Raw genomic sequence first — 15,023 nt, 5'->3', positions numbered from 1 at the left:
TTACAAATTCCATTCCCTGGAATCAAAGAGCCTGAAGGGTTATTTAATCAAAGATTTCAACAGATTAAAGGGATTTGGGAGCATCCCTGATTTTTACAAAATTTCAATCTCTGGAGGGAGGAGGAATGAACTGACTTCATTTTTTTCTTTATTTGTCCCTCTTGGTTGCTCACCATAGGTTTAATTTATAAAGGATTCCCTCTCATTTAGGTTCCTCTCTCCAAAATCAAATGGATTTATGTTTTAAAATGAGCCAATTTTATCAAGCTCTCTTGAGTTAACAAAATAGTGAGTTTATCAGTTATGAAATGTAAGAAGCAATAATAACGCACCACACACACACACACACACACACACACACAACTTGAAGAGAGAAAGATGTACTGGTTGATCGCTGGGTCATTCGTGAAGAGTAGATGGTGGGTCAGAGTTTGGCTAAGTGGCTTATTTTTGGCTTTTCTGAAATGTTACTGAAATTTTAAAATATTTTGTTCCTTTCCTATAGATGGTGGCTGCTGACTTCTAGCGTTTAGAGAGAAAGATTCTTTTTACCTGCAAGGCAGCTTAATTTAGATGAATGTGAGGCGCTGCATTTTGGAAGTCAAATCAGGGCAAGACTTATATACTTAATGTCAAAGACACCTTGGAGTACAGGTTCACAGTTCCTTGAAAGTGGAGTCACAGGGTGGATAGGATAGTGAAGAAGGTGTTTGATATGCTTGCCTTTATTGGTCAGTGCACTGAGTATAGGAGTTAGAACGTCATGTTGAGGCTGTACAGGACATTGGTTAGAACACTTTCGGAATATTCTGTGCAAATCTAATATCCCTGCCATAGAAAGGCTACTGTGAAACTTAAAGGGTTCAGAAAGAATTTACAAGTATGTTGCCAGGGTTGGAAGATTTGAACAATAGAGAGAGGCTTAATAGGCTGGTGCTATTTTCCCTGAAGGTGAGGGATGACTTTATAGAGATTTGTAAAAATTATGAGGTGCATGGATAGGGTGTATAGACAAGGTCTTTTCCCAGGGTAGGGAGTCCAAAGCTAGAGGCCATGGGTTTAAGGTGAAAGGGGAAAGATTTAAAAAGGACCTGAGGGGCAACTTTTTCATGCAAGGTGTGATGCGTGTATGAAATGAGCTGCCAGAGAAACTGGGGGAGGCTGGTAGAATTATAACATTTAAAAGGCATCTGGATAGGTATATGAATAGGAAGGGTTTGAAGGGATATGGGCCAAATGCTGGCAAATGTAACTAGACTAATTTAGGAGAACTGGTCGGCATGGATGAGTTGGACCGAAGGGTCTGTTTCTGTGCTGTACATCTCTCTGACTCTATGACCACTGGGTGGTTCATTCACTGTGAATTTCACAACAAACCAGTGTATCAACCCAGTCTTGTAACAGAAGTACCTCAGCCCACTGGCATACATGAACACACAAAAGAAAATCTGGAATTAAGAGTTTAATGACCACCATAAGTCCATTGTTGATTGTTGGAAAAATTTGTTCACTAATCTCCTTCTAGGAATTTGCAGGGTCTACGTGAGAATGGGCTTTTCATTCCTGTTCTTGTGTATTATTAAGATGGGTCTTGTGGAGCACGTGTGGAGTATGAACACCAGCACAGATTAGAAAAGTCAAAAGACTTGTTTCAGTGATGTACATTCTAAACGATTCAGTGTAGCAGCATGCAAGAGTTGGTCCTCTATTAACACCAGTGGAAAGTTTTTCAAGGACCTGGAGGGTGGGTTTGGGAGAAGGCTGGAATTACCCGAGGTCACATAAAACAAGGAAGTGTTTCCTGTTAGTGATTCCGCTGTTTCTCACCCCAGGCTTGTTGAGTATTTTGAAACATTTTGTTTTTATTAAGGATGTATTCTATGCCTAGCAGCCTAATTTCAGCCAGAACAATGATCGGTAAACATGTCAGGAGCCCATTACTTGATGTAAAACCACCCTGTACAACACTGGCACTGCAGAAACATATATGAGAAGGATCTTGCTGCTTGAGGATAAGAAAGGCTGAATAGTTTAAACTCAGCTCATGTTTTTCTCCATTCCTTTTTGGGATGTGGGCATCACTGGCTGGTCAGCATTTCTTGCCCATCCCTAGTTGTTCTGGAGGAGGAGGTGGTGAGCTGCCTTCTTGAACCGCTGCAGTTGTCCTGCTGTGGGTTGACCCACAATGCTATTAGGGAGGGAATTCCAGGATTTTGACCCAGCAAAAGTGAAGGAGCGGTGATATATTTCCAAGTCAGGATGGTGAGTGGCCCTTAGGGGAACTTGGAGGTGCTGGTGTTCCCACATATCTGATGATGCCCTTGTCCTTCTAGATGGAAGTGGTCGTGGGTTTTGAAGGTATTGTCTGACGATCTTTGGTGAATTTCTGCGGTGCATTTTTTATTTAGTACACACTGCTGCTACTGAGCATCAGTGGTGGAGGGAGTGAATGCTTGTTGATGTAATGCCAATCAAGTGGGCTGCTTTGTCCTGGATGGTGTCAATCTTCTTGAGTGTTGTTGAACCCATCCAGGCAACTGGAGAGGATTCCATCACATTCCTGACCTGTGCCTTATAGATGGTGGACAGGCTTTGAGGAGTCAGGAGGTGAGTTATTTGCTGCAATATTCCCAGCTTCTGGCCTGCTCTTGTAGCCACTGTGTACATTGCTGCTGTTTGATAATTATGAAAGGAGCCAACCTCACAAATCACCAAGCTCATTAATTTATACCCAGTTAAGCTGCCTACCACACAGAAGTGAGGGCTCTTGTTTTGTAGTGCAAAAGAGTGTTCAGCTTTTTGAGATTGCATTGACTGGATAAAATAACGGGGGGAGAGTACTTAATTCTGCCTGATTGTATTACCAAGCTTCCCCAGCAAACTTTATAGGTGGCACAACATAGTAAACAGAGAAATATATCAATATAACTTGAGACAGGGGGACTTTGGTGAAAGCTGAAAGCAGTTCTCCTATCATGAAGAAATCTTCCTACAGGGAATTCAACCCACACAGTGTCATTCCAGCTGATGTTGCAGTTGCAGGGATGATGATTCATTCAAGAGCGTTCTATAATGGGGTGGTTGGACATGGACAGATGAGTTGAAGTGATTTGCCTTCAATATCCAATGAATGAAATTCAAAGGAAGTCAAGAGTATTAGTTACTCATGAACGCAGCAATGGTACAGCCTGACTCAGCATGGAGTAACGTAGATTTTTGTCCACTGATGACAATGAAAACAGTGTTCCTTTTTAGATGAGCCAAACATCTTAGTAGGCAAAGAGTTAAGAAAACGGTAAATAATTAATTAAAGCACTTACTAATTTATGCCCAGGTAGGCAGCGTATGACATAGAACTGTGAAATATTCAGGCTCATGAAGAAGTCACCATGGTTATATGTTACAAAGGATTGGTTTGGGAAACATACTGTGGCTGCGTATAATCCCCAATGAAGTGTACTACAACCTTTTTCATTTACATAGTGACTTCAACTGCATAATGCACTCCAAGCTGCTTGACAGTTATGTTATCATAGACTATTGGGCACTGAACAAAATAAGGAAATGAAGGATTGACATTTTTTTATTCATCTATATGATGTGGGTGTTGATGTCAGACAGTGTTTATTGCCCACTTCCAGTTGCCCTCAAGAGGTTAATGGTTGTGTTGTTACATCTGCCAGCCAGTACTCCATATAGCTCTAAGAGGCATGTTCATTATATTGGCACCATATCATAACATACAACCCAAGGATAAAAAGATCTAAGTTTCCATCTTAGCTGGGACCATTTGGTGCATGACATGCTGATGGAAACTTACAACTCTTTGAAGTGCTTATGACTGTAGTGTACTTCTATCTCAAGAGCTGTAACAAGCACCTAGTGAATCTTTTATTAATGTGTTACCCATATTTATTTCTCATGTTATAGAATCTAACAACGTTTGCAGCATCAGATACAAATACCCTCTTGGAGGAAAAAGTGGAAGATCACAGTGGTAAAGCTGTAAAGTCATTTATAAAAGAGTCTGAGCTCTTGGTGGCAGACAGATGGAAGTTCATCTGAAGATCAGACAGGCGAGGCATGAAAGCATTTGGCAAAATAACAGCACCGAGTCCTCTTAGTTGAGATCTTCAGATTTAAAACAAAGGAAGGCAGACCTTTTCTCTGCTTGAGTTACAAGTCCTGTCAAGCTAGAAACCCTGTCTCTCACAAAGAAAATTCAGCCTGCTTTCCTATTTAAAAGTCATAAAATGGCAGTCAAAGGCTGCTCTCATTTTAAATATAGCACCCTCCTGATCAAACTTACAGCTTTTAAACTCTAAAATGTAATGTGCTAAGCTAAGACAGTCTACCTGTGTGCTGAGGTTGTTGTTTTCACCAGCTTGTTTCTGCATTTTGCCCACCAGAAAAGAAGGAAATAATTTGCAGAATTAGTACATCCAGTCTCTCCGTGGACAAAAAGGGAGCTCCAGAAATGGTCCGGGAAGTATTCAAAGTCCGGCTCAAGGCAAAATTAAATTCAGGCTTAACAACTTTGAACTCCCTGTTGGGAGTTTTCTATAGGCTTCCGAATAGTTCCAGAGATGTAGAGGAAAGGATAGCAAAGATGATTCTCGATAGGAGTGAGAGAGACAGGGTAGTTGTCACGGGGGACTTCAATTTTCCAAATATTGACTGGGAACACTATAGTTCAAGTACTATAGATGGGTCAGTTTTTGTCCAGTGTGTGCAGGAGGGCTTCCTGACACAGTATGTAGATAGGCCAACAAGGGGTGAAGCCACATTAGATTTGGTACTGGGTAATGAGCCTGGCCAGGTGTTAGATTTGGAAGTAGGTGAGCACTTTGGTGATAGCGATCACAATTCTGTTATATTTACTTCAGTGATGGAAAGGGATAGGTGTATACCACTGGGCAAGAGTTATAGCTGGGGGAAAGGCAATTATGATGAGATTAGGCAAGATTTAGGGAGCATAGGATGGGGAAGGAAACTGCAGGGGATGGGCACATTAGAAATGTGGAGCTTATTCAAGGAAAAGCTCCTGTGTGTCCTACATAAGTATGTACCTGTCAGGCAGGGAGGAAGCTGTAGAGTGCAGGAGCCGTGGTTTACGAAGGAGGTGGAATCTCTGGTCAAGAGGAAGAAGAAGGCTTATCTTAGGATGAGATGTGAAGGCTCAGTTAGGGCACTTGAGGGCTACGAGGTAGCCAGGAAAGACCTAAAGAGAGAGCTCAGAAGAGCCAGGAGGAGACATGAGAAGTTGTTGGCGGACAGGATTAGGGTAAACCCTATGACTTTCTATAGGTATTTAAGGAATAAAAGAATAACGAAAGTAAGATTAGGCCCAATCAAGGATAGCAATGGTAAGTTGTGTGTGGAGTCAGATGAGATAGGGGAAGCGCTAAATGAATATTTTTCAACAGTATTCACACTAGAAAACGATAATGTTGTCAAGGAGAATACTGAGATACAGGCTACTAGACTAGGTGGGACTGAGGTTCACAAGGAAGAGGTATTAGAAATCCTTCAGAGGGTGAAGATAGATAAGTCCCCTGGGCCGGATGAGATTTATCCTTGGATCCTCTGGGAAGCCAGGGAGGAGATTGCCGAGCCTTTGGCATTGATCTTTAACTCATCATTGTCTACAGGAATAGTGCCAGATGACTGGAGGATAGCAAATGTGGTTCCCCTGTTCAAGAAGGGGAGTAGAGACAACCCTGGTAATTATAGACCAGTGAGCCTTACCTCAGTTGTTGGTAAAGTGTTGGAAAAGGTTATAAGGGATAGGATTTATAATCATCTAGAAAAGAATAAATTGATTAGGGATAGTCAGCACGGTTTTGTGAAGAGAAGGTCGTGCCTCACAAACCTGATTAAGTTCTTTGAGAAGGTGACAAAACAGGTAGATGAGAGTAAACCGGTTGATATGGTGTATATGGATTTCAGCAAGGCGTTCGATAAGGTTCCCCACAATAGGCTATTGTACAAAATGCAGAGGAATGGAATTGTGGGAGATATAGCAGTTTGGATCGGAAATTGGCTTGCTGAAAGAGGACAGAGGGTGGTAGTTGATGGGAAAGGTTCATCCTGGAGACCAGTTACTAGTGGTGTACCGCAAGGTTCGGTGTTTTGTCCACTGCTGTTTGTCATTTTTATAAATGACCTGGATGAGGGCGTAGAAGGATGGGTTAGTACATTTGTAGACGACACTAAGGTCGGTGGAATTCTGGATAGTGAAGAAGGATGCTGTAGGTTGCAGAAAGACATAGATAAGCTGCAGAGCTGGGCTGAGAGATGGCAAATGGAGTTTATTGCGGACAAGTGTGAGGTGATGCACTTTGGTAGGAGTAACCAGAAGGCAAAGTACTGGGCTAATGGTAAGATTCTTAGTAGTGTAGATGAGCAGAGAGATCTCGGTGTCCATGTACACAGATCCTTGAAAGTTGCCACACTGGTTGACAGGGCTGTTAAGAAGGCATACAGTGTTTTAGCTTTTATTAATAGAGGGATCGAGTTTTGGAACCAAGAGGTTATGCTGCAGCTGTACAAAACTCTGGTGCGGCCGCACTTGGAGTATTGTGTACAGTTCTGGTCACCGCATTATAAGAAGGAAGTGGAAGCTTTGAAAAGGGTGCAGAGGAGATTTACTAGGATGTTGCGGACCGAAGATGGAGAGTCCCTGAGGTTGGTCCGGAGGGAGGAGGGTAACTTCTTCAGGTTAGGCATCCCTGGAAGAGGCTTCGCAGTGAGGTTAAAATAGTATCAGAGATAATGGGAACTGCAGATGCTGGAGATTCCAAGATAATAAAATGTGAGGCTGGATGAACACAGCAGGCCAAGCAGCATCTCAGGAGCACAAAAGCTGACGTTTCGGGCCTAGACCCTTCATCAGAGAGGGGGATGGGGGGAGGGAACTGGAATAAATAGGGAGAGAGGGGGAGGCGGACCGAAGATGGAGAGTCCCTGAGGTTGGTCCGGAGGGAGGAGGGTAACTTCTTCAGGTTAGGCATCCCTGGAAGAGGCTTCGCAGTGAGGTTAAAATAGTATCAGAGATAATGGGAACTGCAGATGCTGGAGATTCCAAGATAATAAAATGTGAGGCTGGATGAACACAGCAGGCCAAGCAGCATCTCAGGAGCACAAAAGCTGACGTTTCGGGCCTAGACCCTTCATCAGAGAGGGGGATGGGGGGAGGGAACTGGAATAAATAGGGAGAGAGGGGGAGGCGGACCGAAGATGGAGAGTCCCTGAGGTTGGTCCGGAGGGAGGAGGGTAACTTCTTCAGGTTAGGCATCCCTGGAAGAGGCTTCGCAGTGAGGTTAAAATAGTATCAGAGATAATGGGAACTGCAGATGCTGGAGATTCCAAGATAATAAAATGTGAGGCTGGATGAACACAGCAGGCCAAGCAGCATCTCAGGAGCACAAAAGCTGACGTTTCGGGCCTAGACCCTTCATCAGAGAGGGGGATGGGGGAGGGAACTGGAATAAATAGGGAGAGAGGGGGAGGCGGACCGAAGATGGAGAGTCCCTGAGGTTGGTCCGGAGGGAGGAGGGTAACTTCTTCAGGTTAGTGTGATTTCTTTGATGCTATTGATGCTTTGCTTGAGGGTAGACTCAAGCAAGAAATCATTGTAGGCCCGCATGGATTACACACTTTAGGTACAACTGCCTCTGCTATGATTAATAAAATGCACCAAATTTACAAAATCTGTCACATGTACCCAAAAGCTGTTCACCATTTAGTCATATCTGCAAAGCATGTGACACCTAATGACATTGAGCGCACACGCACAGAAAACCTAAGGCCAAAAGCCAAACCAGATCCCACAACAAAATGCAGGTGACCAACAAGACAGCACAGCACCTCAACAGTGGCAGCAAGGCAATTCTTAAGAATGTGTACCAATGCAAACACATCACTGAAGTGCAAAATCAAATGTGCGAAAGGTAAGTTACAGAAGATGAAGCTTTCCATCTTATCTCACACACCATGTCAATGGTATCAGGTGATGAGAAGCTTTTAAAACCACTAAGATCATATGTCCTGAAAAGATAGATTTACACACCTTAAAAGGTAAAGTCAACACTGTAGCTAGTTTCAAGATATTAACACTATACACTCTGAAATACATATACTTTAGCAATTGGCACTCTATGTTATTCCGTATGACAGTCAGTCTCATGGCATGTAACAGGTTACTAATTCCGTGCATTGGCACAATCACAACGCAGTGTTAATACACAAATTCACTTCAGCTTCCCAAATTCTTCAACCTGGTGCGTCCCAATGGTCCAGCACTACCAGATGCGCACTGTGCACATCAATGCACAGATATCAGTAAGGTCAAGATTTGTGAGATACAAACCACACCCACTGTGGTGGAACAGACCAGGAATCAAATCAATCAAATTTAAAGACACTCTTAAGGTAAGCCAGTTGCTCTTCTTCCAGTCCCTGTGTGCAGACATGTAATCAGGAAATCCAACATCTGTAAAGTTGCAAAAGACTATTATCCAGGGGGTGGTCGACAATTTTAAGAAAGTATGTGAGGATGATTTTTCTCTCCACAGATGCTGAAAGATCTGCTAAGTTTCTGCAAAAATTTCTGTTTTTGCATGTTCCTAAGATCATTTGTTTTACTTTGGCAACACAGAGGCTAACTTAGTATATCACGACGTCACTTCCATGAGCAACAACTTCTAACACCGAAAGTATTGCTCCAGGACATCATGTCCGTGTTATATTAGGCACACATAGGCATTGAATACACAGGAAGGCTAATATGTGAATCTACGGATTGACCAAGGGTGAACAGGATATTCGTTAAATCATGAATGCATGTGAGACTTGCCAAACATATTATCACCCATAGCGAGTGAATCTGCACATTCACATGATGTTCACTGTTTCTTGGATGAATTTAGCAACAGAGCTCCTGAAGAGGGATGTTTATGTCTTGGTGATAGATTACTTTTCTAACCTTCCCATCGTTCAATGATTTAGCAACACAATGAGTGCAATCATCTCTGCACAGATGACTGCTATTTTCAGTTTATTCAGCATAGCAGAAAAGTTAGTGTCTGAGAATAAACTGCATTTCACCACCAAACCACTTCAAGACATGTGTGCTAAATGTGGAGGGTCCCATATTACATTATCACCCCACTATTCTCCCTCAAATGGTTCTAGCAGAGCACACGGGTACACACTAATCAATTATCAATTATCATCGAGTGTTAAGCAACAAAGGATGATTTTTCACATTACACTGCTACAGTTTAATGCAGCATCAATGCAGAAGGAATTACTATCCCCAGCACAACTAATGCTCCTTCAGTAAGTGTGAATGACCTTGCCTAGAAGTAAACTGTTTAATTATTTCCAAGACATAAGAGACATTTCTTCAGTGATGGAGGAGAATGAAAGAGATAGTCTGATGAGCAAACAGGTAGAGAGCTACCACAATTATGCACCAGGCAGACAGTGCACATCAGAAACACAGGTACAAATATTTGGGCATCAGTGACAGTTTCTAGAATATAGAATCTGCTCAGGTCGTGCAAAATCATTCTTGATCATGATCTAACAATGTGAAGGAAAAGAAACCAATTCTGATCAAAGTACAATGTTCCAGTCATGCAGACAGAGTGAAGGAGAAAACTCTGACAAATTAGACGAAGTGACAATAGCCAGCAGCAAGACAAGACAACTGCAAAAATATACTTCTAAAGATGGGTATCCAATCACCAGGTCGGGAGAAAGCGGCAAACTTTTTTCATCTGTTGCAGATTTAGGGCATCACTGATTTGGTTAGCATTTATTGCTCATTCCTAATTGAGAGTCTACAATATTGCTGTGGATCTGGAGCCACCTGGAGGCTAAACCAGGTAAGGAAGGTAAATTTCCTAAAGAACATTCATGAAACGAGATGGGTTTTCTTTACAACAACCAACAGTACTCATATGGTTGGCACTGGCTAACTTTTAATTCTCAAATCTTGTTAAATTCAAGTTTCGCCATCCACTGTGGTGGGATTCAAACCCACTTCCCCGAACATTAACACACTTCTGGATTACAAATCCACTTTCTTTTTGTTATCATTTGAGTGTTGGGTGCATGGGTCAGCGTCAATAAGTGCTTTCATTCTGCCTCCTTTCTGTGAATAGAACACATCAGTGATGGTTTCTGCCGTAAGACGAGCTAAAATAGAGCCATTGTGCCTTATAATTTATGAACTGCATTCACTAACAAACTCCTTCAAGACATGTGTGCGAAGTGGTGAGCAACTTACTGCTGGCAGCATCTGCAGAGAGAAAGCACAGTTAATGTTTCAAGTCCAGTGACTATTCTTCAGAACGCAAGGTTCTGAAGCAGGGTCACTGGACCCAAAATGTTCTCTCCGGTCTCTCTCCACAGAGGCCAGACCTGCTAAGTTCCTCCCCCAATTATTTGTTTTTGTTTCAGCTTTAAAGCATTCACAGTTGTTTGATTTTTTATTAACTCCGAACGAAGAACAAAGAACACTACAGCACAGGACGAGGCCCTTTGGCCCTCCAAACCTGCACTGACACATTTTGCCTTTCCATACTAAAACTCTGTTTTTGTCCATTTGTATAACTACAGAATTGATGTCAAGTGCGTATGAAGAACGTGTATATTTTTGAGATTCTTTGTTATTGGAGAAAAAAAGGGATGCTGTCTTACACCTCATAGTTAGTTAGTATGCAGGATATTTTTAAAAGACACATTCTTGACATAATCACTGTATCATAGCATGTGACCTGAGGGTATAATGGTGTCAATCTCCATTTTAGCTGGGGCATGACATGCTAATGGAAGCTTGTGGCCGCTCGTAACTGAATTGCTCAGTGCCTTTGATTCCATTACCAGTATCTGCTTGAAGCTGTCATAAAGGTGTATTGAATCTTTGAGTACATTGTTGTCTATATCTAGTTCTTATGTTATGGGTGCTAACAATAGTATCGTCGGATCAGATACAAATATCTTGCTGGAGGCAAAACCCGAGAACAGCGGTAGGGAAATAGTGAGCTGCCTCCTTAACCTCCTGCAGTCCACATTGTGTATGAGAGGGGGAATTCCAGAATTTTGACCCAGAGACAGCAAAGGCAAAGCATTATAGTTCCAAGGATGTGAGTGTCTCAGAGAACTTGTGGGCGGTGCTGTTCTCGTATGCGTCCTGCCTATGCTTTTAAGTGGTAGAGATCATGGGTTTGGAAGATAATGTCTAGAGAAGCTTCAGTGACTTGTTGATAGCACATGTTGCTACTATTGCATCATTGATGCAGGGAGTGAATGCTGAAGGTATGAGATGGAGTTTCATGAATGGTAAAAAGGGTTCTTGAGTGTTGTTGGAGCTGTACTTACCCAGGCAAGTGGAGAGAATTTCATCATATTCATGACTTGCCCCTTGTAAATAGTGGACAGGCTTTGGGAAGTCAGGAGAGGAGTTATCCACAGCAGAAATCCAAGTCACTGCTTTGCTGTTATTGTCACAGTGTTTATTTAACTGGTGAAGTTCAGCTTCTGGTCAATGGTAACTTTTGGTCAATGTATGCTGATAATGGGGGTAATATAGTGATAGTAATACCACTGAATGTCAAGGTCGATGGTTGACTTGTCTCTAGTTGGTGATGATGAGATTTGGTTGCCTGTCACCAGAACAGTTCTCTGGGGCTCTGAATCACCAGCTCAGTGGCAATGCCACTGTTCCATTTAGCTGACGAATATATGAATTTATGAAAATCTTCAAAGGAGAAGAAATTTGGAGATGCTAGGAAAGGAATTCCAAAACGTAGGGTCTGGACAGCTCAAGGAATGTGCACAAAACAACTTTTTAAAAATTGAGGCAACGATGAACCAATGAGAACATGGGATGATAGGTGAATGGGGCTTCATAGAATCCCTATAGTTCGGAAACAGGCCATTCAGCCCATCAAGCCCACACTGGTCCTTCAAAGAGCACCCCATGCAATCCCTGTAATCCTGCATTTCTTGTGGCTGTACATCCTGGACACTATGAGAAATTTAGCATGGCCAATCCACCTAAAATGCACATATTTGTGCTTGTGGGAGGAAAACGGAGCACCCAGAGGAAAGCCACACAGACAGGAGGAGAATGTGCAAACTACACATGCACACAGTCATCTGAGGGTGAAACTGAACCCAGGTCCTTGGCGTTGTGAGTCAGCAGTGTTAACCTCTGAACTACATGCAGCCCCTTGGCGTGAGCTTTAATTTTTCTCGTGGTAGCAGCTCAAGTTACAGAGGATGCAAGGTTTGCTTTCCTCGCTATAACCTGTTCTACAAAGTAACTGATTAGTCACTGACTAGTCTCTGGAAAGCTGAATTCTAAACAGCAAGGCCTGTACCAGGGCTCATTTCTCAATGAATCAGGACTCTCTTCCCGTTGGTTTCCCCATGAATTGGTCATCTCGCAAATTGTCCTAATGAGTGCAAGACAAAAAGCCTCTACATTCATGTGATTTTAATTTATTTATGTATCAATACCTTAAGGACCCAGACATGATCAAACATGCTGACCCTCTCCAATTGGGTCAGAAGAGAATGACCCTCTTTCCTCTTCAAAGATTCCTAACCAACAGTGGTGACTCCTGAGAATATGTTATGATGAGGCCTGGTTTCATTGTTCGCAGCAGACTCTGTGATACCTAACTCTTCAGTTCTTGATGCAGTACATCATGGTGTCCAGATAGATCAGAGACAGCAGATGTCATCACCTTCAGCCAAGGTGAAGGTACTTAAACCAGTCTGTCCATCCAGCAGTGTGAGTGAGGAAGCACTACATATCAAACAAATGATCAAAGTTTCAGTACTTCCAGTGTTAAGGAGTGGTCATGAGGCCAACTCAGAAAGATCCTGATGAGGCTTATTTTTCCTCTAAGCCTACAAGGAACAGGAATCTCTGCATATGTAGAAAAGCTCTTCAGCAATTGAGAAGTATGTCTCCTCATCACAGTACATTCCAGTTTTGGATGAGACCCAGAATATTGCTTATTTTTATCTAGTGATCCAGAAAGATTGTTAGCTGAGACAGTAGGCAATGCTGCAGTTCCTCTGATCTCATCTTCCCATTGGGAATGTTTTGCAACAGCTCCAAATGCAGTCCCAGCAGTACTCACTGTGGCTCCTCTAGTAAAAGCAGCAACCTCAAAGGAGAATTTTATCGGTTCTTCATAACTCTTGAGCAAGATTTTGCATAGAGTCAATTTATACTCTACAGTCTTCCCCATGGTTCACTTATCTCTCCATCTTAGTTTGAAAATACAATCCAAGACTCTCAACAAGTTACTGTGCTGCTATAGCAATCATACGATAATAGAAATTAAGAAGATATGAGCTGAAGTAGGCCAGTTAATCCATTGAGCTTAGTCTGCCATTCAATATGGTTATGGCTGCCCATCCAACTCAATGGCCTAAACCTATCCTCCCTGCATTTCCCTTGACCCCTTTAGCCACAAGAGTTACGTCTACTTCTTTCTTCAAAACAATGTTTTGGCCTCAACCCACTTTGTGGTCATGAATTCCACCGGTTAACCAGTCTCTGGGTGAAGAAATGTCTCCTCGTGACAGTATGTCCTATACCTCCCACATAGATGCAATCGTCAAGAAGGCTTAACAATGCCTCTTCTGCCTCAGGCGGGTCAGGAAATTCAGCATGTCCATTAGGAACCTCACCAGCTTTTATAAGTGCATCATAGAAAGCATACTGTCCGGATGCATAACAGCACTGCTCTGCCCAGGACCATAAGAAACTACAGAAGGTGGTGTTCACAGCCCAGACCATCACGGAAGCCAACCTATCCATGGTTTCCATTCACACTTGGTGCTGTGGAAAGGCTGCCAACATCATCAAAGACTTCTCCCATCCCAGTAATACTCTCTTCCAACCTCTATCAGACAGAAGATTAAGAAGCTTGAACACATACACCGACAGGTTCAAGAACAGTTATCCTCCCTTCCACCGTTAGACTGGTGAATGTACTTCTCTAACATTAAATAATGTTAATCTTGCTTTGTGCACCCCCTGTGCAGCTGTAACCCTATATGTGTTGCTTTGTCTAAACACTCTATGATCTGTGTGTCCTTGTTTGCTATGATCTGCCTGTACAGCTTACAAAACGTTTCACTGTACTTCGGTACATGTGACTACAATAAATCACATCGAATAGTAACAGGTTTATCCCTTATCTTTCAACTGATTTTGGACTCCTCCAACTTTGGGAATATCTTTCCTGCATCTAACCTGTCTTGGCCTGTTAGATTTATATAAATTTCTATGTAATCCCCCCGCTTATCCTTCTAAACTTCATTGAATGGAATCCTAATTGACACAACTTCTGCTCAGTTGTAACCTTACCAAGCCAGAACTCTTTATAGCAAGAACATCCTTCCTCAGGTAAGGAGACCAAAACTCCACACAATATTCCAGACATGGCCTCACCACTACCCTGTGTAACTGCAACAAGACATCCCTGTTCCTGTACTCGAATCCTCCCACTATGAAGGCCAACATGCAATTTGCCTTCCTTACTACCTGCAGCACCTGCAAGCTTACTTTCAGTGACTGGTGCATGAAGATACCCAGGTCTCACTGAACGTACCCCACTCTCAATTTACAGCCATTTAAATAATGATCTGCCTTCCTATTTTGCTACTGAAGTGAATAACCTCACATATATCCACATATACTGCATCCGCCATGCATTTTCCCACTCAGCCTGTCCAAATCACCCTGAAGCATCTCTGTATCCTCGTCATGGATTATCCTTCCACCCAGCTTTGTGCCATTTGCAAATTTTGAGATATTAGATTTAGTTCCTTCATCTAAGTCATTAACATATATTGAGAATAGCTGGGGTCCAGTACTGATTCCTACAGTCCTCCAGTGGTGATGCCCCTTCAGAAGTACAACTTCACCATTCAGCAGATGTTCATTGTCAGCCCTTCTCCTCACTGGGCAGTACTGCGGAAGCAAT

At 42.6% G+C, this 15,023-nt stretch overlaps 1 protein-coding gene across 2 annotated transcripts in view; it reads right to left on the bottom strand.

Annotated features, from left to right (window-relative positions):
• Positions 1 to 15,023, bottom strand: part of LOC125457234 (cell adhesion molecule DSCAM) — a 612,502-nt gene that overhangs the window by 71,071 nt on the left and 526,408 nt on the right. The window lies entirely within an intron of this gene.

Source organism: Stegostoma tigrinum, chromosome 12, assembly GCF_030684315.1.
Source record: "Stegostoma tigrinum isolate sSteTig4 chromosome 12, sSteTig4.hap1, whole genome shotgun sequence".
NCBI classification, from domain to species: domain Eukaryota; kingdom Metazoa; phylum Chordata; class Chondrichthyes; order Orectolobiformes; family Stegostomatidae; genus Stegostoma; species Stegostoma tigrinum.
Note: the sequence above shows the minus strand (reverse complement) of the source record. Positions and strands in the feature narration are given on the sequence as shown.